General features: G+C 63.3%; 1 non-coding gene across 1 annotated transcript; it reads right to left on the bottom strand.

The window, feature by feature from the left end:
- Positions 1–9,623: 9,623 nt before the first annotated feature.
- On the bottom strand, positions 9,624–9,726 carry MIR133A-1 (microRNA mir-133a-1). Its single transcript, NR_035374.1, has one exon. It is a non-coding gene; the product is annotated as a microRNA mir-133a-1 (primary transcript).
- Positions 9,727–9,977: the final 251 nt, after the last annotated feature.

Below are 9,977 nucleotides of genomic sequence, written 5' to 3'. Positions count from 1 at the left end.
TCCAGGCACCTGTGAAATCCCGGAGCGGCACTGACCTGCTCACCTGTCTGTGTTTCCAGAGCCACACAGCAGAGCCCCGGGCGGCCTGGACGCGTTGGCCGCAAGGAGGAGCCCGTGGTGAGGGCACCTGGGGCACTGCCAGCCTCTCTCTGCCGTCTCCTCCAGGTCTGGGCCTGAGCACCCCTTGCCTCCAAAGGGCCCCGCTGGTCCCCTGTCCTCACACTTGACACACAAGGAAACAGGCCCAGAGGGAGGCAGAGCGAGTCCGGGTCACGCAGACCCCGGGGCACTCTCCTCTGCCTCGGAGAGCCTGGCTGAACGGGGCTGGGTCACCTCTGCCACTTGGGCCGAGAACCTTCCGGAAGCCCGCTGGCTGCGGTCACATGTACATGGCACTAGTTAGGCCCATAGCCACTTCTGACTGGACAGTGGGCCACCTTGTCCCGTATGGTGACCTGTCCCCTGTGGGGGACATGCGTGAGCGGCATGCGTATTTGAAAGTGTGTGTGTGTGTGTGTGCGTGCAGCTGTGTCACACATGACCTGTGGCACAGGTGGGCCTCACACCCCAGCCCTGGGCTCAGGAAGTGTGGGCTCGGCCATCACCCCTCCAGTAACCTCCCCTCCCCCTCCCCGGTCCTCCCCTCCCCCTCCCCGGTCCTCTCTGGTTTAAACGCATCCCGTCCTTGGGACACCCACAGAGGCGCCGCGCCCCAGGACTGCCCTCCCCCCGACCACTCTGACTCCCCCCCACAGTCGTTGCACAACAAAGACATGGTGCCTGTGTCTCTGAGCAGGTGCCAGTTAAATAATGTAATTGTCGACCCTGCCATTTGGGTCCCATGCCTTTCTCAGCTCATCCGTGTGTGTCCAGGTGAGCCCGGGGAAGGCAGGGCAAGTCCACTGTCACCACAGGATAAGCCCTCATGTTGGTGGGGCCGAGACCTACAGGGGGCATTCATTGCTGGTGCCCAGAGAACATTGTACACCCTGGTCCCTGTGCCCAGAGGGGACCTCAAATCCCAGGTAACGAGCGGGTCTGGAGACAACCAGGCCTCACTGCTCCGAATCCTTACCCCTCACACCTCATTTCCCGCATCCCCTCCTCCAGGAAGTCCTCCCTGACCACTCACCCACAACAGGTAAGGGATGCCAGCCGCGAGCCCCCCATGTGCCCTGACACCCTTGGCTGTGAGCCTTGGGGCCGCAGAGCTTCTCCGCGGTGCCTGGCACAGACCTCCTCAGGCATTTCCTGGGTGAGCTAAGGTGTGGCAGAACTCGGCGGTTCCCAGGCCGGTAGCCTCCCCTGGGGACTCCGGGGCCTCTTGGCAGTGGGGCCCAGAAGACTCCTGTCACCCTGGGGTGGACAATGGTGACTTCCCATGGCCATCAGCTGGGCCTCGGTGCCCAGGTCTTTGGTCACACCGCTGTCCGGGTGTTGCCTGAAGCTATTTTCAGATGTGGCAAAGCCTCCGACTGCAAGCAAAGCGGGTGACTCTCTGCAAAGTGGTGGCCCCATCCAAGCAGCTGAGGCCTGGGGTGCAAAGACGGACCTCTCCCCTCCAGGCCCACTCCCATCCACATGTACCCGGGGCAGTGGCCCTTTCGTGGGAGGTGCCAGTGGGGGGTGCAGCCCGGAGGTGGCCCCAGGTGCCGGCGGCAGAGCCGGGGAGGGGCGGCTCCCACTTCCTGGCTTTGGCTTACGGTTCGCCACGTCTCCTTTCAGCCCAGAGAGGCAGCGGCGACACGTACCTCCGGAGCGGGAGGGGTTGTCCACCCCCACGCCCCGCCCCCCCAGTTCCTGGATGAGTGTTTTATGGGCAGCCTGGCTCTGTGGGTCTGAATCACGGGCACTCATGTATCACACGTACCCTGGGCTGCAAGCTCTGCGGGAGAACTAAGTGCTTTCTTTTTAAACAGCCCTGAGGAGGAGCAAAGGGAAGTTAAGTGAGAGCCCTGCGTGCCCTTGCGGCGTCCTCCAGGGGGCGGGAGGCTGCTGCTGCCTCTGGGGGTGTGGGCGTGCGTGTGCGTGTGTGTGGGGGGGTGCACACGCGTGTGCTGGGAGTCTGCGGCTCACTGGGGCCTTGAAAAGGAAGGGTTCTTGCGGGGGGGCACTCAAACCTGGTCTCTCAGGACCCGGATAGCACCTCCCGCCTCGCCGGAATTGTGTTCCAAAATCACTCACTGCTAAGTTTTAAATAAAAGCAGGCGCTGCAGCTAGTTTAACACTCAGACTGTGAGAAAAGTGCTCAGACCCCTACTTGGCCCGGCCCCTTGCCCCTCCCCCAAGTTGCCCGCCTGGCAGTTTCTCCAAAGCCTGGGGAGCAGCTTCTTGGTCAAACTTGCTTTGAAGCAAACCCCCCAGCTGGACCGCAGAGCCTCTTGGGGTGCAGGTTCCCCAAGTTTGGGATCCGTGTCTGCACCCGGAAATCTTTGCAGCAGCTGTCGAGGCCTTGGTGTGGCTGTACCGGCCCCCACGGCTACTCCAGCTGCAGGACCTCCCCCGCCGCCAGGAGTCCCGTGCTTGAGGCCAGTTCAGGGAGGGATGGCGCCCTCATGGAGAGGGGGCCAGGCCTGTGGAGGTGGGGTGGCACCGGGGAGGCGCTCACAGGCCTCGGGGTCCAGGTTCTCCTGCCTTCTGCCCAGGGGCCCAGCCAGCTCTCCCCACCAGGAGCCGAGCAAGGTCCTCTTTGTCCCCAGTGACGTGAGGGAGCACAGCTGGCTGGGACGCAGAAGTCTGGACATTTGTTACTTGGCCACTGTCCCCAGCAGACCCAGTGCCAGGCTGCAGGGGTGCCACCCAAGCCCATCACACTGCCTCTGCTCCTCTGCTTCTCCTGGAAGACCTCCTGCCCCAAACCCAAGCACCACTTAGGACCCCAATGCCCCCCGCCCTCCGCAAACCCCACCTACTCAGTTCCAGTTCTCCACCTGGTGTTGATGCTGCCCAAGAAGGGGGCGCCCCAGCCCAGCCTGCATCCCAAGGTGTCAGCCACTGGGGGACAGGGCCGCCACTGAGGGGGGACCCGATACTGCCTGAGAGCCCCCCTTGGCCCCCACTACCTGGCTGGGATGAGAGCCAGCCTCCAAGGAGACTCATTGTTCACAAAGCAGCCCAGCTCCCGACCTCCTGTCCTCCCTGCATCCCTGAAGACTCACCCCTCCCAACCCCAGGAAGCACTTCGGGACAAAGCCTCACGGGGCCCCTCCGGGATCGTGCTGAGATGCCAAGATGCCAAGGGGACACTTTGCTCAGGAGCGAGAGCAAAGTGGGGTAAGTTGCCAAAAGGGCATAAAAGCAGGTTCCACGCCTTTTGTTCATCGTGACGGCTCTGCTCCAAGTCGCGCTGCCCCAGAGGAGTCAGCCCCGAAGGCTGAAGACAGGAGCCGTGCGGGCAGCTGTGCAGCTCCTGGGTGTCCCTGTGTACTTGGGGGGTCCCACATGCCCCGTGCAGAGGCAGGCTTCACATGCCGGGGTCCCTCCTGATAGTCACCCAGGAGATATCACTTTCCGGGGACGGGGGCCCAGAGAGAGAAAGTGGGGCGGGGGCTGCTGGACCATGCTGTGGAGGGCCCCTCGGCCGGAGGACAGGAGCTGGGCACCTGCTGGCTCGGCTCTCTGGCTGGAAACTTGGGTTTGGCCTTTCTGTGGGCGGTGGCCTGCCAGTCTGCCAACCCTGTAAGAGGGCTAATCGCGGTGATCTGGGTGAAGGGTCGCCACGAAGAGGGATAGAGGTGACAGTGGCAGGAGGGCTCCTGGCCCGGCCTCCCCAGTGTTCCCCAAACACCAGCCTGCCAGATCTCTTAAAATAACCCCATGCCGGCCACGCCCCGCCTCGCTGGGCCAGCGGTGGGGCTAGGGGGTGGGGGATGGGGGGGAGAGGAACCTGGCAATTTTTAGAATTTACTCTGCTGCTTCCCAAGGAAAAATGAAGCGAAGCCCTTGGGGGATGACAAAGCTGATCCAAGCACCTGCTTTTGCCAAATGCCGCACTCCCGCCAGATCTGAAGCCTCCGCAAGGTGACCCAATGGCGTGTCCGTTCTATAGGTGGCAAAACAGCGCCTCAGAGGGCTGAGGACCCCTACCAGGGCCTGGGGACCATGAGGAGAGGAACTGGGACTGGAACCCAGGCTGGCCTGGAGCTCACGCACCCACCGGCCCCGGCTGCCTGGCCATCGGGGACACCTGTGCAGTCAGCTCAGGGACACGCCCAGCTATGCTCTTGGATTCCATCCTGGGCACACCTGGAGGGCCCCCGTGTCACCATGCCATATGGTGCAGCTTTTTCTGAAGGGTGGGGCACTGTGCCCACTGCTCCCGGCTGCCCTTTGGCCCCTTGGAGCTGTGCAGAGTGGCCATCGCTAAGGGAGCAGCACAGACCAGCCACGGCAGCGGTTATTAGCATGTCATTATTAATTATTAATATATCAATACAATTAATACAGTGCCACATGAATAATGCACACGCTGGCACTCCGTCGGTGGAGGCAGGCCTGTTTTCAGACCAGGGAGTCCCCAAATATATCGAGTCTCTGTGTTAACAGCCTTGTTCCAAGTTGCGGCCAGAACCATTAGCAAGCAAGCATTTTAATTCACTTGCTGAGATGCAGATTAATGGCCCTCCCCTCTTCCAGTTGCGGACAGAGCCGGCCTCCTCTCCTTTGACAGATGCTTAACCCCCCGGGGCTTGGGGCACCAGAGGGGAGTGCAGCAGGCTCCTGCCAGGCCCCCTCCCCAGGGTTCACCCACGGAGCTGGGCTCGCTCGCCTGGGGGCCCGGCAGTGAGGGCAGCTGCGTGGAACTGTCCAGCGGCAGGTCCTGAAAAGGCATGAATGCAGCCGCGTTTGTCTACCGTTTAAGAAAGCGCTGTGCCCGCATCTCCTGGCCTGACGTGGCTGGCCTCCCTGGGCAGGTTTTGCTCAGGCACAGAAGGCAAATTACTGCCCAGGGTCCCTCCACGGAGCACGGGCCCATCCCGGACTTCTGACCCCAAGCCGTCCTCAGGCCACTGCGTGGTCTCTCCTTAAGCAGGGTTGGGTGGGGACCTGCCATTTGGGAGGACAGCGTGGGTGAGGTGCCGACGAAGCTGCTATTTTTGTTATTGTGCTATTATGACGGGATTGATTGGAAGCTGTGCCAAGTTGAGAGCTGGCATGACCTTCACAGAGAGCGGCAGGAGGTCTGTGCTGCAGGGGCACCCACGACACCATCCCAGGAGGAGAGACCCGGCCCCGCGGCCTTAGGTCCCAGGGGAACGTGAATGTTCCACACCCCAAGGCACTCCTCAAATCCCTCTGTCCCCAGGTCCCCTGCCTGCCAGACTGTGTGAGCAGAGCAGGTGTGCGGGCGGCAGTGTGCTGCCCGTGGGCCGTCAACCCTGGGCACTGCAGCTTTGGTTCCTCAACCCCCACCCTGGAAGGAGGAATGCAGGCAGCCCGGGGTTAGAGAACAGGTCTGGGGACCTCCCCCAGGGTCCCAGCCCAGGACTTAGCCGAGACCTTCACAAGCCCAGGCAGTGTCAGGGCAGCCCACGGCCTCCCTCGGGGCCTCACAGTGGGCCCCCCTGGGCTCACAGCACTGTCCTTTGGGGAAGAGGCCAGTCTGCGTGTGGGTTCACATAAGACGCCGCTCCTGAACTTGGCCCCGCCCCTGCTCTGCTGGCCCCGCCTCCCCTCCAGGGCTCTTATCTCCCAAGCGATGCTGGCCACGTGGATGGGGGTCCAGCCTGCAGCTACCTGGTGGGGGAGGCAGGCCTGCCCCACAAGCTCGCCCTGGCTCTCAGGCTGATTCCCGACGGGGTGGCCCCTGTCATCCAAGGCGCATGGTGGCGTAAACAAGTGACAACAGGAGGAGCCCAGGCCTTGGAGCCGTGTCCCTTGCTCTTGTTTGCAGGAATGACCTCTCCACAGGGCTGCTGGGCTCTGCTGCCTGGGCGGCCCCGTGAACGCAGAAGCTTCTCTGACAAAGGCTGAGCCAGGGGCCCAGTGCCCTTCAGCTTTGTGACAAAGGTCAAGTGTTTTTCTCAGCAGACGCCAGCTGACCTGCCCTCTGGCCCTTCCACCATTGCCAAGGACCTCAGCCCACCTGTGTGTTTTTGGTGTGTCCCGGAATGAGGGGCAAAGGCGGGTCTGGGCCCAACCTGGTGTTGCCCCCCCCCTCCCCGGGAGCCCCTTCTCCCCTGTGCTGGTCAGAGCCCCCTCCTTCCCCGATGGAGTGAAGTGTGCAGCCGCGCCCTCAACATGCCTTCTTGCTGTGTTCCCTCTGCCTTGCCCCTTCTCCTGATCAACCAGGGCCTGGGGGAGCGTGGTCCCCACCCCTCTGCTGCCCTCAGGGGGAAGTGGGGGCCCTTCCAGGGGGACCACCAGGTTGGAACCATTGCCTTGGAAATGGAGCTTCTGTCTAACCTTCCGGAAAACCTTGTCCAAAGGCAAGGGCAACCCCAGATACCCCAGAAGCAGTTCGGAGCCCCCAGAGCTGCTCTGCAGGCATCTTCCAAGTGTTGGGGGAGGGGGGCACAGAACCCCTAGCAGAGAGACGCCAGAAGGGCTGGGCAGGCGGCCTCTCCCTGGGAGCTGCTGCAGCCCACCCCACCGGGGCCAGCCCCCTGCACCAGCAGGATGGGGAAGAAGAAAAACCCGCCCGGGGAAAGGCCGTCTGCGGAAGCCGCAGCTCAGCTCATGCGGGGAGAGCGGCTTGTGGCTACTGATGCGTCTTTCTATGCACGACAGGGGCGCTTAGCAAAACCGAGAGGAGCAGACTCTACGTCGTCGGCGCGTCTCTGCAGCCACGTCAGGCTTACACTTCAAAGAGGCAAATCATCCCATCCGCCACTGTGCCCCCGGTTGGTGCTGGAAGACACGGAAAGTCTTCCTCTGGAAGTTTCTGGAGGGTCTGGCCCTGCTCCCTGAAAGGCCCCTTCTGGCGGAAGAGCTGAGTGCTGCTGTCCGGCTTTGCGTGGCGGGGAACGCCCTGGGATCGTGTCATTTGCTATTCACTCTGACCTTGACCGGGAACACATGGCCCACCCGTCTCCCCGGAACCTGCTGATGGGCCTCGCTCACCAGCCTGAGAAAGCCCACCCGCTCGGGCGCCCGTCAGAGCCCCCCACCCCCTCCCCAGGAGACGCCCTGTGTCTTCAGATGCTCGACCCCCTGGGGAGCTGTGCCGGTCTATGGCCTCCTGCGGGTCTCTCTCACTGTGGACCCAACACGGTCCTGGAAAATGAACTAAAATCCACTCAAATGAGCCCCTCGGCAGACCCGGCAAGGCCCACCCAGGTCTCAGCTCTATCAAGTTAACAAAACGTTTGCTCCTTGTTGCTGACATGCGCGTTCTGATACTTCTGCTCTTGCTTATTTTTAGAAATAAAGGCCAAAGCACAGCGAAGCAGCTTGACAGCCACCCACCACCGCCGGGACGGCCTTGCTGCGGAAGTGACCACCCCCTCGGCCAGCCCAGCCCCGTGCCCGCGGCCCTCAGCACACTGAGGGCGCCTCCACGGCCAGGGAGGCGCCCTCTCCCACACCCTGCCCCTGTTGGTAACAGCTCCCCTGGCTTTTCTCTGGGGAGCCTGGGTGAGTCTGGTGGGTGGCTTCCTACTGCCCCCTGGGCCACAGGACCCGGGCCTGGCCCGTAAGTAGCCGCCCGGGCCTCTGCTGGTCCTCCCCCTCCCCCACCTTCCCTCCCCCTCCCTCAGGCGCCCCTGGTTGGAGATGCCCCTGGAGCTGCCAGGGGTCCCCTGTGCCTCCACCTTCAGAGTGAAGCCGTGGTCAGCAAGGCCTGGGCGCAGGGCACAGGTGGATACGGCACAGGGCAGAGCAGAGCAGAGGGGGGATTGTCCCCAAAGGCTCGGACACTGGGGGCCAGAGGGAGGCAGGGGGCCGGGCTGGGGGCCAGCGGGCAAGTGACGCAGTGTCGGGCATGCGTGTGCTGCTGTCATCCAGCCAACATGCCGGGCGGGATCCTGGCCGCAGCGTCTCTACAGCCTAAAGCCGAGTGTGGCTCCTCCGTTTTTAAAGATCAAGGGGGGTACAAATCAAAAGAATATCTTTTGACCTGTAAAGGCTCACGATTTGTAAATATCTTGCAACCTGTAAAAATGACACAGAATTCAAATTCTGATGCCCTCAGCGCACCCGTGTATTCCCTTGCAGACCAAGGCTGCGGGGGGCTGGCTGTCAGCCCCTGGCCACCTCTGCTGGCGCGGTGGGGGCTTGTGCGTGTTTTCAGCTGCTAAATCCACAGCACTCATGGGGTCACTGATGGTGAACAAAGCAGAAGCTGACCTGTGCCAGTGCAGTGCTTCCTGCAGACCTGACCACAGGCAGCCTGGGCGGGTGGGCGGGGAACCAGCGCCCCTCCCCACTCCAGGGCTGATGGCTTGGCATTTATGTTTATAGGGCAGCTGAGCCAGGAGCCCAGCCATCTGGGGCAGAAGCTGGGCTGGACCCTGGGGTGACCCTCAGCTGCTCTGGGGCCCTGCCTGCTGGGTGGGGACCCTCTGTGGCAGTGGCTTTCGGCTGCAGTGCCATCCCAGCTGGCTAGGTCAACGTGGGTCAGAATTAGAACCACAGGTGACCATGGCAGGTGGGCAGCATGGGGCGTGGCCGGGTAGGAAGGTCAGGCTGGGCCCGAGGGGGCACCAGGTGCCAGGGCCACAGCCTCACTCGAACCACGGCTCATATGCAAAGGGCCTCTGCCAGGCTGGGGCTCCCTGAGTGGGCGCCTGGACAGAACTGGCCCCTGGCCTGGGCACCCTGTTTGCGCAAAGCCTCCCCCAGGGACAATCCTCCCCGGCTGGACTGCTGACAGCTCCGGCCACCACGGAGATGGATGTGACCTATAGCTAATCAATCGCAAAGCTGATTGATCAGCTTCGGGGGCGGTAGCCAGCTCTGCGTGTGGGGGTGGGGGTGGGGGTGGGGGTGGCAGATGGCAGGGCCAGGGTTTGCCTTTCTTGCAGGGGGGTTGGTGCCCAGCGTCCTCCGCGGGTGCGGCATTCCACACAGGACTGAGAGCTGCCTCGGGCAGGAGTGAGGCAGGAGGCCAGGCGCCCGGCTCTGCAGTGTGTGTCAGGGGTTCTGAAGCGGGCTCCCCGGTGTGGGTCCAGGCCCCACTTCTCTGTCTACCCTGGAGCCACCATCAGGAGCCTGGCGACCCACCAGCCGGCCATCCCAGGGCCCGGGGTGGCCAACGCGATGCCAGGACACGCAGGCCCAGGAACTCAGTGGCCCTCCCCCCGCCACCACCCTCCCCGTCCTCAGGTCACCCACGCCCAGCACCGCGACAGCCTCCTGGGCAGAGGGGGCTTTGAGGGGGCAGAGGTGGGCCGGGTGGGTTCTGCCCTGTCTGAACAGGCAGGATGCGGGCGCCAGACCCCAGGCCCCTGACACTCTCTCAAGCAACGCTCTGCTGTGAGAACCAACATTTATTTTCACGGTCAACTGCCAAGGAGCGGGGGCGGGGCGGCCACCTCCCCCCCCAGAGGAAGGCCCCTCTGAGGAACCCCCCCCTCCAGGAGGGGCCGTCCTGGTTCCCGGGGCGGGGGCTTGGCTTCCTTGGGGCTGCCCGGCCGTGCTGGGCCCCGCGTGGCCGCCGCGTGGCCGCCGTGTCCTCCAGCCGACGGCGCTGTCAATGCGCAGCTACAGCTGGTTGAAGGGGACCAAATCCATTCAACAGTTGATTTGGTTCCATTTTACCAGCTTTAGCAAAGCATTTGGGTCCCGGATCCGCGGGCAACAGTGACCTCGACGACGAAGGCAGCTTCCGTGCGACGTCTGGACGAGGTGGGGGCACACCGGCGCCCAGGCTCTGCACCCCCACCCTTCCCTGAGCACCCCCGGCTGAGGGGCCCCCACGCTGTGCCAGGTCGGGGCGGGAGACAGAGGGAAGGGCGAAGGCGGCGGTGGGAGAGTCACATCTATGCCCAGGAAGACACACACCCGCCAGAAACACGCAGACACAGACACACACCCGC

The sequence above is a fragment of the Sus scrofa genome, chromosome 17 (assembly GCF_054392235.1).
Source record: "Sus scrofa isolate SSC_HxYL_T2T_F1_AM1 chromosome 17, Sscrofa_HxYL_maternal_Yorkshire_Landrace_v2.0, whole genome shotgun sequence".
In the NCBI taxonomy this organism is placed as follows: Eukaryota; Metazoa; Chordata; class Mammalia; order Artiodactyla; family Suidae; genus Sus; species Sus scrofa.
This window is presented reverse-complemented; position numbering and strand designations above follow the sequence as displayed.